At 40.3% G+C, this 17,320-nt stretch overlaps 1 protein-coding gene across 4 annotated transcripts in view; it reads left to right on the forward strand.

The window, feature by feature from the left end:
- The first annotated feature begins 6,728 nt into the window (after positions 1-6,728).
- Positions 6,729-17,320, forward strand: part of ADGRG2 (adhesion G protein-coupled receptor G2) — a 62,349-nt gene continuing 51,757 nt past the window's right edge. For all 4 annotated transcript variants that reach the window (XM_056329474.1, XM_056329472.1, XM_056329475.1 and 1 more), the window contains exon 1: positions 6,729-6,853. The gene's annotated coding sequence lies outside the window, so the exon portion shown is untranslated. The remainder of the gene's footprint in view (positions 6,854-17,320) is intronic.

A 17,320-nucleotide genomic window follows, 5' to 3' on the forward strand; every position in this document is an offset into this window, starting at 1 on the left:
AGTGGATTTTCTGCACAGAGCATTTATAGCGTCAGTCAAATTACAACTAATGGCAGTGCTGAGGTTTATTAAAACCCCTGTGGTTCACTTAGCCAAAGAGCTTTCTGGCACCACCAAGAATGACATATTAGCATCACTGTTAACATTTTAAAATATTAAATAAAAATATATTTAATATAAAACAACTGATGCATATAGAAAAAAAGACTGAAATATTATCTCTGTTCTACAGATGAACAGCCACATTGCTGTCTACCATTTTATTGTCCTTTTCCATCAGACATGCCACTTGTGATTTCAGTGCATCCTGGATGAAGATAACTAGCCATATCTTATGTGGTGGCTGTTACCATGCGTTGTATGTGCTTCCAACCAGATGTAAGTATAGTTGACATGCAGATGACCTGTAGTAGGTTGTCTAGCTGCACATAGCCTGTCGCAGAACCTGCCACCTGAATAGCACTTGAAATTCTAGTATTCACATCAGAACTAATTTCTTGTAAAGTATACATACACTGAAGTCTTTGGAAAGCCAGATATCTCCTTTGCCTTAATACTCCTACAGAATACCAGTATTAAAAGTCAGGTTTCATATGTATATACTCCTGCACCTCAGATAGAGCCATGGAGGAAGGGCTCTTCACACTCTGGTTTTCCTCCCAAAAGTTCTAGTATGAGTAAAGAGAAACTTCATGAAACAGATTTATGCTAGTGTAAAATCAAAGGCATCATGGATTAGCTGACTTTTTAGGAACTACTTTCCTAACTTCCAAACCAGTAAAAGACTGAAAAATGGACGAGATTGAAAAGGAACATGATCAGTGGCATTGAAACTGTAGGAGCTGAAACTTCACCAGAAAGGTCTTCCACAGTTTGCTATGGTCTCCCCCCACTCCCTTATTTGATCACTTCTTGTAAAGTGTTGTGGGCAGAGTTCAACATTGAAAAACAGGGAAATAAATTATAGTTAACCTGGGAATAGGAAATCTCCTCTCCTTTGCTACATCAAAAGCAGTCTGCCTTCCTCACTAATCCTGAAAACACGATGGCATCTCACATTTCACACTATTTGCCACCATCTACCTCTTATTTTACAGCTACGATGCACATACTTTTTAAAACAGATACAGCAAAGCCAAGAACAGAGTTCAGACAGGACAACTACGAATGCAAGTTTTCCTCTCAAAGAGAAGAAAAAAGTGTTGTCTGGGAGGAAAGGACTTGGCGTGAAAGCTAAAATCCTTTCCTTAGTACGTGAAAGATACACATTGCAGACCATACATCAGAAAAGTGTTGCCTGATAGAAAAAGAAAAAAAAAAAAGAAAAAAGATACTTCTCTGTTGCTTTACAACTTACATAGACCTGGGAATCAACAGGGGTATAGCAACCCATTGGCTTTATTTTAATAGTTCATGCTATGATCAAGGTCTTACTACACAAGAGCATTTAATGTGGAATCACTAGAGTCAGTGTAAACTTTCAGAGGTTAACACAGCTTTTTTGTAAATTAAGTTTTAAAATAAGAAAAGTAAAAATGTGAAATGTTCTCAGAATGAGAATTTGCCTGCCAAGATCTACACAGGCTCATTTTTTATGGACAAGTTACAACTCCTTTAAAATGTTTGTTTAATGGAAATACAAATGTTGGTACGATTTAAAGAGAGTGAGTGCCATAAATAGAGAATTGAAAGGTTTTATAGTCTTTTCCAGGTGTTCTCTTCCTTGGCAACTCTTCTTTGTAGTTTCCCATAATGTTAATTAACACCTCGGTCTGGGCTTTTGGGCATGTGAACCTTTTGTCACCTGCAAGTTTTTTACAGTTTAAGGATCATTGTCCTTTGCTTGGCTAAAAATATATTTTCATACTGAAGGAAAGCAGAGTGTAAGCATCAGTTCTTCTCACAGCATCACAGACTGGCTGAGTCTGCAGGGCACCTCTGGAGGTCATTTAGTCCAACCTCCTGCTCAGAGCAAGGGCTGCTGCAGCAGGTTGCCCAGGATTATATCCAGATGTCTTTTGAATATCTCTAAGGGTGGAGACTCCACGACCTCTCTGGGCAATCTGCTCCACTGTTTGATCACCCTCACCATAAAAAAAATAATAAAAATCTTATGTTTAAATGGAATTTCTTGCATTTCAGTTTGTGCTCTGTTCACTTTTAACTCCAAGGTAATAAGGAGGGCTCTCAACTCCACAAAATGGAGTGTTGCATGAAAACATATGCAGAGGGTAAAGTATTGAAGGGCTGATCACCCACCAAAGCAGGATGCTCATCCTGCTGCTCCATATAACCACTCACTCCTCGTACAAGTAGCATGAAATTTTGCTAAACAAAACAGCATCAAAGATTTCTATTTTCTTCTGGCTTGGGTACCTAACAAAGTGCCTCCCACCTTTATCCCATTTTGGAATGTAAATGCAACAGGGACACTGAGCTCACTGAGCTAGAATACAGTCTGCTGTGACATGGCTGTGTGTCTGTAAACAGGAGGATCTGCAAGATGGAATTTGATAGAGCCAGATAATATGGTAAACATAAATATTGTTCATCATCAGTAATGATACAGGACACAATTCTCTAAACATGTTTTCTCTTAAGAACTAGTGAAACACATGTTTCTTCAGTGAATTAAGTCTTAGAAGTTAACCACAGTGATATTATTATTATTATTGCTGTTGTTGTTATTGTTGTTATTATTATTATTATTATTACCAGCACCACCCTTCCTGGACCTTCAGTCGAGAAGATATTACGTATTTCAGAAACTGCAAGAGTCAAAAGAAAATCTTACCCTGGGCGTTGCACTTAGTATTTGACAACAGGTGTAAAATCACAGATGGATAGACTAAACCTCCTTATTTAAAGATTACATATCTAGGCGATTTCTTTTACATATTGGTTCAGTTAACATTCAGCAAATACTGTGCTCATGGTATCCACACCTATATGCTACTTTCTGATAAAAGAACGTTAATAAGTAGTTATTCCATTAGAATGCTGATAGATATATCTACTCAAGGACTCTCTTGTAAGATATGGATTTGTTGGTAAGGCACAAATTTTGAACAGAGGCAGCCTCTTTTTCACAAACCGAGCTCTCAACTTTGTGTTAAATAGTGCAGTTTTAAGACTAGATTTAAGAGCCCTTTCCCTTGCTATGTTTAACTCCTTTTAGCATCACAGCTAGTCTGTATCATTTCCTTATCCTAAAATTGCTTACTTGTTGTTTACATCTTTGCAATGCTGAAAGCAGAAAGTGGATTGACACATACATCAGTGTTACCATCAGTTTAAAACCCCCACATAACCTATCTTTTACCTAATAATCTGTAATTTACTTGACTCCTAACTAGCACAAGAGATTATGGAACTAAGCATGTGTGATTGAGGTGTGGGGGGGGAGGGGCACTGTATTTATATATGAAACAGAGAAGTGAAACCATTTTAACTGCTGCTTTGTACCTCCAGTCAGTTTCTGGTGTTCACAGAAACCTGTAATGTGGCAAAGAGGATGACAAATCCCCACAAAATCCAGAGCCATGGAAATTATCAGGTCTTTTTGCTTTGTTTTTAAATTGAGTAGATCTGATGTAAATGGTGTTATGTTAATGTGATTCATTGAAACAGTCATTCCCCTAACTTCATGCTTAGTTTTTTTTAAAAGAATAACCTACTTAAAATCTCTGGGATTGACCATACATACACATACCACTGGGCAAAGCAATCTCCAATCCCGTGCACTAGGAATAGTGAAGGAGCAAGGAGAAGCAAGCACAGGTCAACTATGCTCTGCCAAGCACCTTTATGAAACAACAGCATCATAAATTCACATCATAAATGAAAACAAAAGCAGACCTCACCTCTCCCACCACCCCTCCTCTCCCCTTTCATGGTCAATTACTTAAGTTTTTTTCCTACTGAGACATGAATTACAACATTAGAACAAGTCCCATTTGGATAAATAAACATGAAATGAATACTGCAATATGTTGCAGTAATGTCTCACCTCTCTAGGAAACACATATACACATACACATAAATAAAGAGAGAAAGAATTTAAAGAAAACAGAATCATAATAAATCCCAAACCAATTAAAAAGCATACTATGAAATTCTGGTTAAAGTGAAGTTAATGGGAATTTAGGCACTGGCTTCGCTGGAGTCATTGTTGGGGTTTCTACATTCAAGCTTCTTGAACACAGTTGAAAATAAAATGCCTGAATTGCCAAACCCTTGAAATCCAGTATTTCTCCACTAGCAGGATGCATTGCCAAACTTACATCAGCACCAGTTTATGGTATCCATGCTCCCATTTTCAAGTTAGTCGCCTTTTGGTCAGAACATTTCTGGAGACTTCCCGCTCCAGGAACTATTAGTTTTTTTCAAGATGTTATTAATATGATCATTTTTCCTGGGGAGAGACTTGTCTCCTTGTTTCCAAGGGAGTATTATTCTCTTAAACCTGCGTATGTCACCCACCATTCCTACAAAACCAGTGTTCAGTATTGCACAAGTGTACAACAAAGGAGGCATTGAGCAATCTGAGTTAAGACAACCCTTTTTTTGGCATTTTCTCAGAAACATGACAAAACTCACGGGACTGAAAAGTTCTTTATTGTTCAGCTATCCATGCTTGTTCCTCAGACCTGCTATAGTCTACGTTTTCTTGAGAAGCGCACAGGAGTTTGTCTTTGGCTTCCATGCAACACTAGCCAGATTCAGTGTAGTCGCAGAACTGTATAGCTGGCATACAGCTGGTATCAGAGTGAATCTGCATAGATTTCAGGGACTTTTCCAGTTAACAACAGCTATAAAAATGCACTTTGGGAACTAAGTTCTCTACTTAGTCCTGTTTTTTAGGTCATTACCAATCAATTCTGTTTAGTTTCTCTGTATGTTACTGGACACTACCCAGTTGTAGGTAATACACAGTGTAAATAAATAATTATTGATATAAATTGTTTTCCTTTTTTGAATTACACAGTATTTTCTTCTAGTAAATGAAGCTGGTTTGAGTGGAAAGAGAATAGGTATTTTGAGGCAATTCCCTTGCCTGCAGTTATAGTTCAGTGCTTGAAAATCAACAACTGATTTTTATTCAAAAGAGCATTATCATTTGTCAGAAGCATTGGGAGGACAAAGACAGACTTCCATTTATCTGTATGCTGGCAACTACTTGCACAAGAAGCATCACAGTAAACTTACTAACCCTACACTGCCAATGAGTAAGGTGCCCAGGGGTGAGCTGGGCCTCAGTTTCCACCCTCATTGAATGTTTTAGCCTTTCTGTTGAGATACCACTAAGCTACATTGGTAAAGCCCACTGTTTGTGGATGTGTCAAAAGAGCACTGATGTAGAACTGCTAGACAAGTCTTTTCATAGATGAACAATACTCTCATATATCGGACACCCAGCATTAACTTCAGGACAATGTTACTCTTCCTCCTTATTGACCTCAAACATCCAGATCAGGACTGAATAAGGAGACACAGTTCTCACAGGCTGCATAAGGTAGGAAGAGAATGCCATTTGTGATACTTAAACATTTGAGGAAGATAATCCATTAAGCAAGGCAGAGAAAAAAAATGCCTCCTGTCTTTTCCTGTGTGAGGAACTGCAAAAGCACTGGCCTTGCATTCCACTAGATGCTAGCTCCAAAGCATCCAAAGACACCATTAATCTAACAAACATGAAACAAGCTTCTTCATCTAACCCCAGCTCTTTACAAGTATTTCTCTATGAAACTCTGCACATCATGTAGACTCATCACACCCTGCATCAGCAGGAACACCTAGTGTCTGGGGGGGTTGTAGAATTTGCCCCTATCTTAACTTCAGTAACACCGAGAAGAGTTGTTCCCAAAGTTCCAGCCTTTCCCTCAGGATGTGCAGTGTGAGCGGCTTTGCCGAGCTGTGCCCTGGTGCCAGGCACTTCTCAGCAGTGCCTACTGACTAAAGCTCCAGTCCACACGCTGAAAGCAGCTCCTAAACATGTTGGTAATAATAAAAATGAAAAAAAAAAGAATTGAAAATGCTGTATTTTCAGAACAGCTTCATCCCAAGCAGTTAAAAAGAGGGACGAAGAGGGCCACCGCTGCAGTTGACAGTGGGCCGGCCTGATGGCTAAGTGGTGCTCCTTTACCCTGCCGCTGACCGCAGGTATGAATCTCAAACGGGACTGAATGAAGGGTACTAATTCTGAAAAACTACACTGCCATTAGGGCCTAATGGAGTTAAGCCTGTTTAAAGCTATACAAGAAAAAGGGCCGTTTTAACGCTGAACACGTTGCCCACCAACGAATTCAAAACGGTTTAACCAGAGCGGTAATTCCTTCCCCCCCAGCTTGTTGTAGCCAGGGTCGCAGTGTCCCTGCGTTTCCTCCCACCCCGGCCGGTGCTGCTCGCTGCCTCCCCCGCCCCGGCCAGCCGCACGCCGGGGGAGCTGCCCCGCCAGCCCCGCGCTGCCCACAGCGGCCGGGACGACGCCCGCGCCGCGGGGCCGCCGGGCGGGGAGGGGCCCGCCTTGCCGCGGGGAGCGGCCCCGCCGGCCGCCGCCGCGCCGGGTTCCCTCTCGGCTCCTCGCCGCACCTCCCTCGGCTGCCTCCGCCCTCCGGCCGCGTCCAGCGGCTGCCCCAGCTGCGGGGGCCAGCGGCGGCCTCTCCTGCGCCGATCGCCGAGCGGGCAGGGCGGGCGGCGCGGGCCGGGACGGGCGGTTCCCCGGGGACAGGTGAGCGCCGGCTCGGGTGGCGGGGGCAGGGGCGGCCGGAGGCGGCGGGCTCTCGAGGGCGAGGAGGGACCAGCAGCGCGGCGGGCTGCGGAGGCGGGAGTCGCCCTGCGCTGCTGAGCTGAGGTGAGCGGCGCTCGGGGGCTGGGCGGCAGAGGTGCGCGCCTCCCGGCGACGGGCTTTCCCGGCGACCCTCCCGGGGGGACGATGGGGCTGAGGGCAGGCGGGTCGCGCGGGAAGCTGCCTGCGAGGCTGCTGGCGGCGGGCGGAGGAGGGCAGGTCGGAGAGCTTCGAGCTCCGTCGCCGAGCCCCGACGCTCCCGTTTAGTCACGTCCCCTTGACCGACCCCTCCCTCCCTCCCCTTGAGCGGCACTGGCGGGTGTCGCCTGGCCGAGGGAAGCGCGGGCGGGGGACGCTGAGGGGAGATCCCGCCTGCGAGGGCAGAGCGCGCTGCGGGAGCGGGAGCGGGGCGGGCGCGGGCCCCGGGGCCGCTGGCGGGTGTGAGGCGGCGGGGGACGCGCGTCTCAGTTCGCCTTGGGGGGGGACCCGCTCCTTACCAGGTACGTTTCTCGGTGCTGCTGGGGGAAAGGGGCCTTCCTGGTTTCCAGTCTTGTTCGAAGCGCGTAATTAACGGTGATGAAAACATCGGTAACATACTTAAATAGACTTTAAAAGTGAATGATTTTGCGTGACGCGTCAGTATGGTCTAGATGCGGTTTGCCATGAGGAGGTCGGGCGGCGTCCTACTGGGACTGTATCTCCAGGCTGGCTCAGATTTTGCTCTCACACACGTTTTCTGTGGGAATGGGTGCTGAGAATATGTTCAGCTCAAAAGTCTTTTGTGTTTTTTTTTTCCTTGTATGTTCTGCAAGATAGCCTGTGTCACTGGAAGTGAAATGTCTTCAGAGTGACCTGTTGCACACAATAATTGCTTTGCAGAGGGTTTTGTTTGTTTTTTGTCTTGACCTGTTACACTGGCTGGATGTACTGGAACCTTTCTTCCCTGGCTGTGTTTATTTTTGCTTTGCTTTGCAAATATATAGATTTTCTTGTTCATGGGTAGTACTTAGAATGGTGCTGAACTCTTGCTTTTACTCTGTGATTGTCTTGTGTTGACTTATGTGGAAATGTTGAAGAAATGTTTGTAAACTAATTCACTAGCCTTCTAAAGACGTGCCTGCTCAGCAAATTAAACGGGGATGTATAAGCCTGAGCTGGTTTTGACTTACATGAAATCACTTATAGCAATGCTGAAGACGTGGTAGAATGAGCTTCAACATGAGCCAAAATAGAGTTCACAACCTCAGGCATGCAGATCTGAGTGTTGTTCAGTCCCCAAGCAAATACGTTGGGGCTTCAGCTCTGTCACTTGTGCTGAAAAGGTAAAGCTGGCGTCATGTGTCTCAAAACATATTTCTTCCTTTTGCTTGCGTAGGCTAACAGTGTACATCATCATTAGAAGAGAGTTGTGCAAGTTGATATTCCTGTTCTTAAGCTTTAAGCCCTTCCTTCCTAAGCTGGAAAGTATACTTTCTGTAACTGTTTGCATGAGGGGAACAAGCAGGATTTGGTCCTCTGCTGGTTGACTTGAAATGTGTTGAACTGGTGAACAGAAAGCATGTCTTTACTTAGGACCGTCTCCAAGTGCTTGTCTTCTCAAAGGAAGCACACTGACAACTTAGTGATAAAGGCAATCTCTAAAGTGAAATGGTTTGAAAGAAGATTCAGGAAAGAAATTGCATATAAACAAAATTTGCTCAGATATGAAATGGGGCCACAAAATTTTCTACTTACACTACAAGCTAGTATCATTTCTGCAGTGGCAGTCAGACACCAAGTGAACTAATGTTATTAGTATATTTATAAATATTATTTTAGTATCAAGGGAATTCTGTAGATGGAGTTTTCTCTTCAGTGCCTTCCAAATTTAATGTTAAACTTCGATTTCTAATACATTAACAGAAATTGGCTCAAATTAGAGCCAGCTGGAGAGGGGTAGAGGACCAAATTCCCATTCTCAAGTTAATTGCTCAATTTATACAATTTTTGTGCTGTGAATGCTTTTAGTCAGGTCTTTCACTAATAACTAGAATATTGGCAGACTGAGAAAATTTTGGACTTCATGAAAGAATAACTTGTTAAATTTGGACAAGTTTTAGTTCTTAATATGTAACATAATCAGTGGCCTTGGCAAATACAGTATAGATTTTAAACTGATCACTACACTTACAAAGTTTCGAATTTTGTGTTTTCAGTGGAAATAGATTAGATTACTTGAAGGCCAAAATCAGGGTAGCTTTTAAAATTGAATCTTGTTGACTTCAACAGAAAAATTGGCATGAATAAGGCACGCTATTTGGCCTGAAATGTTAGCTTTCTGATAAATGGTAAGTTTAGTAGTATAACTACAAATACATTATTGTATCTAGGTTCAATTAAAAGCTTTTCTTTTTTTTTTTTGAGGTGCATGGATTTAAAGAATATTATTTTTTTGCAGGACACTGGTAGGTGCTGCTCTGCTTGTGAACAAGAAAGGAGCAGAGTGAATCATTTCATGTTTATTAGATAGGTAGTCCTGATTATGAGGATCTTACTCTTTCCAGTCATAAATTCCTGGTGTAAGTACAATTTGGAGAGGATCAGTACTTGTTCTATGAGAAGATAGGCTTGTGTAACTATATGGTAATTAGTAGGACTCAGTTATGTGGGAGCCTTGCATTCCTTTTGTGCCAAAATATCTTTAAAATTTATTGTTGGTCAGTGTGGACAAAATATCGTTTGTAGTTGACATTAGATTGAAGGCAAAAAAATGGATCTCAAACTCCTCCCTGCACAAGTCACATGGATTTGACTCTGTGAGCCTCTGTTCGTGTGAGCTGAACGTCTTGTTACTACGGGTGCTCAGCCTGTGAGTCTTTTTTACATTGGCTTCAGGACAGTTTTATTGCAGGTAATGTGTAGTGGAACTCATACAAGATTTTAGAAGTGTATTTGGTAGCTAAAGTCCCACCCTCATAATTTTCTGTTTTTCTTTTATCGCAGAGAGTTGTAGCTTAGAAATCTAATTATTGTTTGACATAACAGCTGCTTTTCAGCTAGTGCCTTATTAAAACAGTGATTTTGTTCTTCCCTTCTAGGTCCTCTTCTGCTGGCTACTGAGATACAGTGTTCCTAAAATCTCAGACAAAAACTGTAGTTTGTAACATGATTTACTTATTTTTGTTTGCTTTAGAAGAAAATTGTGGAAAGTCAGTTATACTAGATGAGACAGTGTATGGAAAAGAAACAGGTTGTAAAGTTCCCCAGTCTGCTTAAAATACTTTTGCACATCATATAGAGGAAATTACTAGAAATTATTACATTATCTCTTGTTTTCTGAGATTTGTGTGAGATGAGTAACTCAGGTGATGCCTTAGTTTCCAAAAAAAACCCCAACCACTCACAAATTAAACACTATATGTTCTCATTTATGGTGTTGCTTTAAGTATTCATTGAGGAGCGAAGGCCTGAGAGATCCATCAGTAGGTTTGCTGGAAGTTGTCATGTTTGACAGGATGTGACACGTTTAGAAATGGTAGAATTAGCAAGAAAATAGGTAATGTTGTGTATGCTGATTATGGAAACGTTATTGTGCACATGTAATAGAACCCAACATCTTTTTACTGATGCTTTTGGTGTTTGAAATGTTCTCTTAAAAATCCCTTTTATATTCTTCAGAGAAAAAATTACTGTGGTGTTCTGCCTGGATTTATTAGACATCTGGGCATGCTGATTGTGAATGTCGCCAAATTCCACATTTAATTTATGAATTCCCAACCAGGCTTTTAATATGTTTGTTTCTTTTGCACCAAATTAATTATGGACGTAAGCTGGCTGAATGGGTTTCTGATAATACTTGTTACTTGGTGTTTTGAGATCTGAGGGACTTTGTTCCATCATTATTTATTCATAGCATAGTCCAAGCGTTCATATAACTTGAGCTAAAAAATGCATCCTTTTTTTCACCCTTATATATGTCTCAGCAGCTCAGCATTGTGGTTAGGGTGGTTTATTTGTAAGAAGGCCAATCACTTTTTTTATAGAGGTGGTGATGGTGGAAGAAACTATATGGAGTGTAGTTGTACAAAGTGGATTTTCTGAGCTGATATGTTCCTGGGGGCTGCACACAGAAATGGTGCTGATTTAAATGAATTATTATGAAGTTGCTTTGAAGTCACTACTCTCTTGTGTGACAACTTTCAAGTATTTAAGAATGATTGCTATTGATTAACTTGTTGTAGTTGTATTAGTCTAACATGGTTTCCAGACGGAACTTTGCCTCCCCTTCTTTCCCTAACAACTGATTACGGGGCCTGTCCTGGCAATGGTACCATCTCCTTTCCTGTATGCACCATAGACTTGCATTGTACCCTAAGGAGGAGCCATGCTAAAAGAGGCCCAGAATTCTGTTCTGGCATAACCCTGTTGCCTAGAATGTCTTAATGGAGGACCGCTAAATATTTACCCTGTGTGAAGACGGAGGTGCCAAAGTGACTGTATTTCCTTAGGCTGTATAAGGGTAGTGATGCCGTATTCCTAGTCAGAGTTGTAGTGGGACTCTGGAAGATGCTTTCTTTAGTGCATTTGTCTTTCAAAACTGATAAGCTTTATTTCTTTGGTACAAACTATTAATTTTGGTCATTGGGCTGTTGATTAAAATAATCTGAGAGATTGTTTAAAACAAACAAACAAACAAACTCCACCAAGGATTGTGCTTCTTAGCTTCGAGAGAAATTTTGACAGCTCCAAGAGACCTATTAAGTCCTTAAGTCTGCAAAGTGAAGCTTAGGAAGTGTAAACTGAACAGGAAGAACTATTTCCTCGCTGCCCCCCCCCCCCCCCCCCCCCCCCCCCCGCTTACAGTAAGATGAGATAAACTTTCAGATCCCATTTTTGAAAAGTAGGAAAATTGCATGCATGACCTGAACACTCTTCTTTCTGCCATGCCTGGCCCACACTTGATTCTTTACAGCCTGCTTACATTGTTCACTGGTTTGAATCTGGTTTGAATATTCCAGCTTTAGAAAAGTCTTTGTTCTTCCATCTTCCTTTCTGCATCAAACTGAATATAAGGTTTTGCAAAACTTGGTGTTTGTCCACTTTTCTATGCTTGCCTTTGTACACCCTTCCTCATGCCTTTTACATGGCTCAAGGTGCATGTCTAGCATTCCTTTAGTCTTTTTCTATATGCCAGCTTAAATGTAGTCTTTGTTGTACTTTGTCTTCTACTCTGTAGAACACTTCTTTTGTTATTCCCCTCCACCCATGAAACTTGTATACCTCTATACTCCAAAGTTTTATTAATGAAAATATAAACAACCTGCCTGTAGGTGCAGTAACCAGACTTGTGACAAAAATAAGTACTTTATTATATCTGTGCTTCTTATGCTTCATCAGTAATTTGTAAAGTCTTTGAAGTGGAAACCTGCTCAGGTATTGTCACTGATGGGCTTTTTAGTTTGCTCTAGAAGTTATAATAGAGTGTGTGGTGGATAATACTCTTGTCTTGAGAGGATACACAACGCAGAAGAGGTTTTCTTGGATATTGTAGAACTTATTTGTAAGTATTTGTAAGGAGGACACCTCTTGCACATCTCCCAGGTGACTGCTGGATATAAGGAGGTGAAACATTGCCAGTCTGGGTAAGAGTGAACAAAAACTTGCTTGAAATTGTCCCCTGCACTATATATGGAGACACAAGTTACTGTAAGAGAGAATTAACTACCAAAAGGGCTTTTTGGCACTGAGGTCTGTAACGGAGAACCATCCAATAGCATATTACACTCATGAATCCACTTTTACAAACCTTAATAATTAAGCTTACACTTTTACATTAATCTAATGGGAGATCTATGAGTTGAACTGAGGGAAGACCTTGGCTTGCAGAGCTTGCTATTTGTAGAATATAATAAAAAGAAATCTTTCTAATACCAGTATTCTGCAGCAGTTGAAAGACTGCAAAAAAGAATGGATTTCTGGGAGAGTTTTTCCTCCTGTTCATTTCTTTTAAGAACTGAACTAATGAGTTAGGAGTTTTGCAGAGGACTGATGTCTGCAGCTAAGTGGCTTGTTGCTCTCTGTAAGCCAACTTATTAAAAAATAAAATATTTAGTATCTTTGAAAACAGTAAAGATTTATGTCAGAGGGACATGTTTGGAAGGTCTTTGAACTAGCTCCACACATCACCATTGCAGTCTTAGAAGAAGCTGGTGTTCTTCATGAAGTGACTAGAAGTAGAACACAGTATGCCAGTTTTTACAGCCTTTGATAAAGACTGGAGAAAATTAATGACAGCCAAACTATTATCAGATAGTAATAACCCTATTACTGTCTTCTGAAAAAAATTATTTAAATAAACCCCATGGAACAACATTTTTAAGTCAATGGTGTTACTTCTGCTGTTGTCAGTGAATACTGTATGTGCCAAAACTCACAGTGACATAAGACTTTCCAACATAAGCGTCCTCCCTATTACATGTAACTTGTTTCAGCCAAAACTTAAAAATAACATATAAATTTTACTACATTTTAGTTCCAGTCTGGAAAATATAAAGGGCTTATGGAAGAAGTCTACAGTCTTACATTTCTGAAAGTAATTAAAGGTATCAAGAAGTTCTCATACCTGGGCAGTATGATGTTTCTCTTGCTCTTTTCTGCCTTTAACAGTTTATGCATTGGCAATGAGGACCTGCTCTGGCTAAAACTTGACATAAAAGAACTAATAGTTTTTCAAAGACTGCCAGTAAATAGATATATTCAACAGGAATTGTAAAATTTGAATGTATTTCTCAAAAAGTGATTTAACAAAGTACACTACAGCACAGAACAGCTGTATTCACATTTTGCACTTTCTTTGGCTTTAAGTCTGTTGAAAGTATATCTGCTGTAATACAAGGTAATCAGTAGCTTAAGGTAAGCCCTGTTTGTCTTGATACATGGGTGCACACTTGGAAAGAAGTCCAGGTTTCTCATACTGCACTTTGAGTGGAGCTGCACCGTGCAGTCCCCCTTGAGGCTGCTTGCAGAGGCACGGACTCCCATCTCCTCTGCCTTCCAGCTGCATTTGTAACACAAGCCCAGTTTCTTGGGACACCTCAAAGTCCTTTCACTGTGGATGCCGGTGGCTGAACAGCTAGCTGAAGGGCTTTAAAAACATCAACTTCAAATGTTACTCATCTTTCAGAGGTACAAAGCTGTGTACAACTGAGTAAATGTGGTAAAAGCCTTACAGGCCTTGGTTTTAACAGTCATCTTAGCCTGCTCTTGTAAGTTGCTGTTGGCTTACTGACCTTCATCCCTGTATTCTGCCCATCCTTGAGCAGCAGGCTTCCTGTCACAGTGTTTGTCTTGGTCAGCCTGTTAAATTTCAGTAAATTCTACAGAAACTGTATTCTCTAGGCAGGTAGAACTCCCATGGTGCTGAAGGATGATTCCATCAAAAGACTAGAAAAATAGCATGACATAAGCTAATTAATACAAGTGATAAGAATGCACACTCCTTTTTATACCATCTTTCTGTCTTTGTTTCCCGTAACCTCTTCACTTTCCAGAGAATGTGATACTAATGCACAACTGCAATGTGTATAACACAACATACAACACAACCATCTAATTTTTCAAAGTATGTTTGTTCATTTGTTTTTAAAAAAAGTTCTGTCAATGCTAGTTTTACTTTCAAATTAATGACGTGGTACAAAATGTTGTGAAACCTGGGTACCAATGCTACAAGATCATCGCTGGTCAAAATAGAGCATTCTTCGTGGAGGGCAAACAAGAGGGAACAGTTTTATGGCTGAGCCCTTACTTTCTGTTTTCTGAATTTCCATTTTATCCACTGACCATGAAGAGAAGTAATTAATATTTTTTATATATATATATATTATTTTATATATATATATATTCTTCAGGGAGTTAGCTCTTTGTGAATAAAAGTGACTTCATTATTTAAGAATAGTAAGTGAGAAAGTAAAGACAGCCAGTTACATCTTTACTTGTAGCCTGTGCATATAATTCCTTCCCACACTTGGGTGGCTCAGTAGTTGTGCCTAGTAGCTGTTGTAATTTATTGGATATGCTTGATTTACAAGTGAAAATTTTTCATCATACTGCAAAAACTACACAGATTCATGCTGAGCTTTGTGAGTCATGCTGTTTTCATCTAGTATAATGAACAATAAAAATGTTCATTTGAACAAAGTGAATAACAAATGAAAAAAATCACTTATGCCTAATTTTATAATGGCCACAACTATATATTTACGATTACATTACTTTTCAGTATCATTATTAGGAGCAGAGCTTTAGAATTCCAGTACAAAGAAGGGCTTAAGTAAGTTTAAGATAAACATAACATCAAAATGTTTTAGAATGTATCCTATGAACTTCATTTCAATAGATATGATGAAATCGTATTGTACATCTCTCTTTTTTTAAAAAAAATCTAAAAAAATCCATCAAGGCCAGCAGCATCTTTTTTTTGGTTGTGTCTAAACAGCATTGTTGCAAAAATAAAGAAACATTAATGTTATTTTCCTAACTCTTTTAATAGTATCTTTTATCCACACATTGGAACAAATCTTGAGCTAGCATTTAAGTATCTGGAGTCTTGCAAAAAGTCATCTGATCTGTGTCAGGATTTCACTTTATATATTTCCTCACTTTCCTGCTGTCTGGATTTTATTGCTGTCCCTGGGACCATTAATCTGCATTCATAGCTCTGAATAGTTTCGGAGTTCTTGTGACTATTTTGCAAATGAGAAGCTGTGCCTCTGTCCCCACTTGTCTTTGCTGGGCTCACCTCAGGAAGTGAGAACAGTGTCCAAAAAACCCAGAGGAGACAAAAGCTAAATGTGCTGGAAGAATTTATTACTTTTCATTTAAACACTGGACAAGTATTAGCAAAGCTTACTCTGGAAGACCTGAGTTAGAGGAAGGTCTGTTGGAACTCCTCAGGGCTACTTAGCACTAGGGCAGATCTGGAGCCAGAACCAGGAATTTCTAGGCTCCTGCCCTCAAATTTAGACTTTTATTATTTCTGGTGACTCAATTGTCATTCTCAGTTGTTATTTCTGGTGGATGGGGCACTAACGTGGTTGTCTAATGAGGTCTACCAGACTAAATAGAAGGCACGCTTGACAGTACAAGAGTAAACTTTTGTCCTAGTCAGCTCATTTCATGTGTATCTCCTTGCAGAACTGAGGCTTAAGGAGGCAACTAAATGCAGGAAATGTAAGAGCACTCTGAACCAGTACTATATGTGACACGTGCAAGGAATTTGCTTCACCAACATCTGTGGCTAAACTTCTGGGTGCCGCTGAGTGTTTTTGGGCTCCATCCCATTCATATTTCAACTCTAGTAGAGGCCAGGGATGCTGGAATTAGTGTTTGTTTGTTGTCTAAATACATCACAATGGATAGATGGTTTACTGTATAAAAGAAGACATTTCCCCATAAATGGAGGAATAGATGTGCAGCTTGATTCTGCTTGGAAGTGACCTAATTTCAGACTAGAGTGGGAAGCATGAGTAGGCAAAGAAAGGAAACACAGCTTTTGGATGGGCACCTCTTTTCACCCTAAGAAATTATATTGTAGATGCACAATCCTTAAAGTTGTAAAATGTATTTAAGCTTGGCATTTTTCATTATTAGGTTCTTAGTATAATTACTGTAAGTCTGCTACTTAGTTTGCTGACTGAACTACTTTATTAATACATGATTTTTAGGCATTCAAGAGACGCAAGCTAAGGACATGTTTAGACAAGTTTTCTGTGAATCTTTGGAAAGCTAGCCCGCCACTGACATGTCTTGCTATTTTTGCTTGTCTTTCTTTGGGTTTTTGTCTGTTCCTGCATAGGATTCTGTGTATTAGCTATGTCCACTGTTTTAGCAGACCATTTATTTTCTCTCACCTTTAGTATGCTTGATTTTGTATTCCTTGTATCAATAGCCTTTCTTCCTGCTGGTTAACTTCTCCAGCACCCATGCAGATGTCGTACATGGTGTTGCCACAATTTGACTGTTATTTCCTTAGTGTATTTCAATTTTAAGTGTAGCATCCAGAATCTGAGAAGTGGAAGCAGTATGGGTCATCATCCAGATTGGCCTGTTTCAATGGAATCAGTATGATCTTATTTTTCAGCTAGAAATATCACATACTGTGTAATTATTGAAAACACTGGCAGCAGTGTTGCAGTGTTCTAATTCTTAAAAAGCCTTTGCTTTATTTTTTCTATGTTACATTATTATATGTGTACACTTTATTTGCACGTACATTTAATCAGTTTCCAAACTGTCAAATACCTAGCAACTTCACTGTTTCTCAGTTTATTTCTGTAGCACTTTCTTGGAAGGTTCAGCCCATAGTAACCATTTAATGCTCATAAATATTTATGTTAATGTGAATGCTTGCAAAAAATACATCTTAGCCCTAACCTTAATTGAATTTACAGCTTCTGAAAGAGTTCACAATTTACAGTCCCTGAAAAGAAGGGAACTTAACTGCCGCCTTATACAGCATGTATGAAAATACAGTAAAGTTTGCAAGCAGTATGAGTA

The sequence above is a fragment of the Falco biarmicus genome, chromosome 2 (genome assembly GCF_023638135.1).
Source record: "Falco biarmicus isolate bFalBia1 chromosome 2, bFalBia1.pri, whole genome shotgun sequence".
NCBI classification, from domain to species: Eukaryota; Metazoa; Chordata; class Aves; order Falconiformes; family Falconidae; genus Falco; species Falco biarmicus.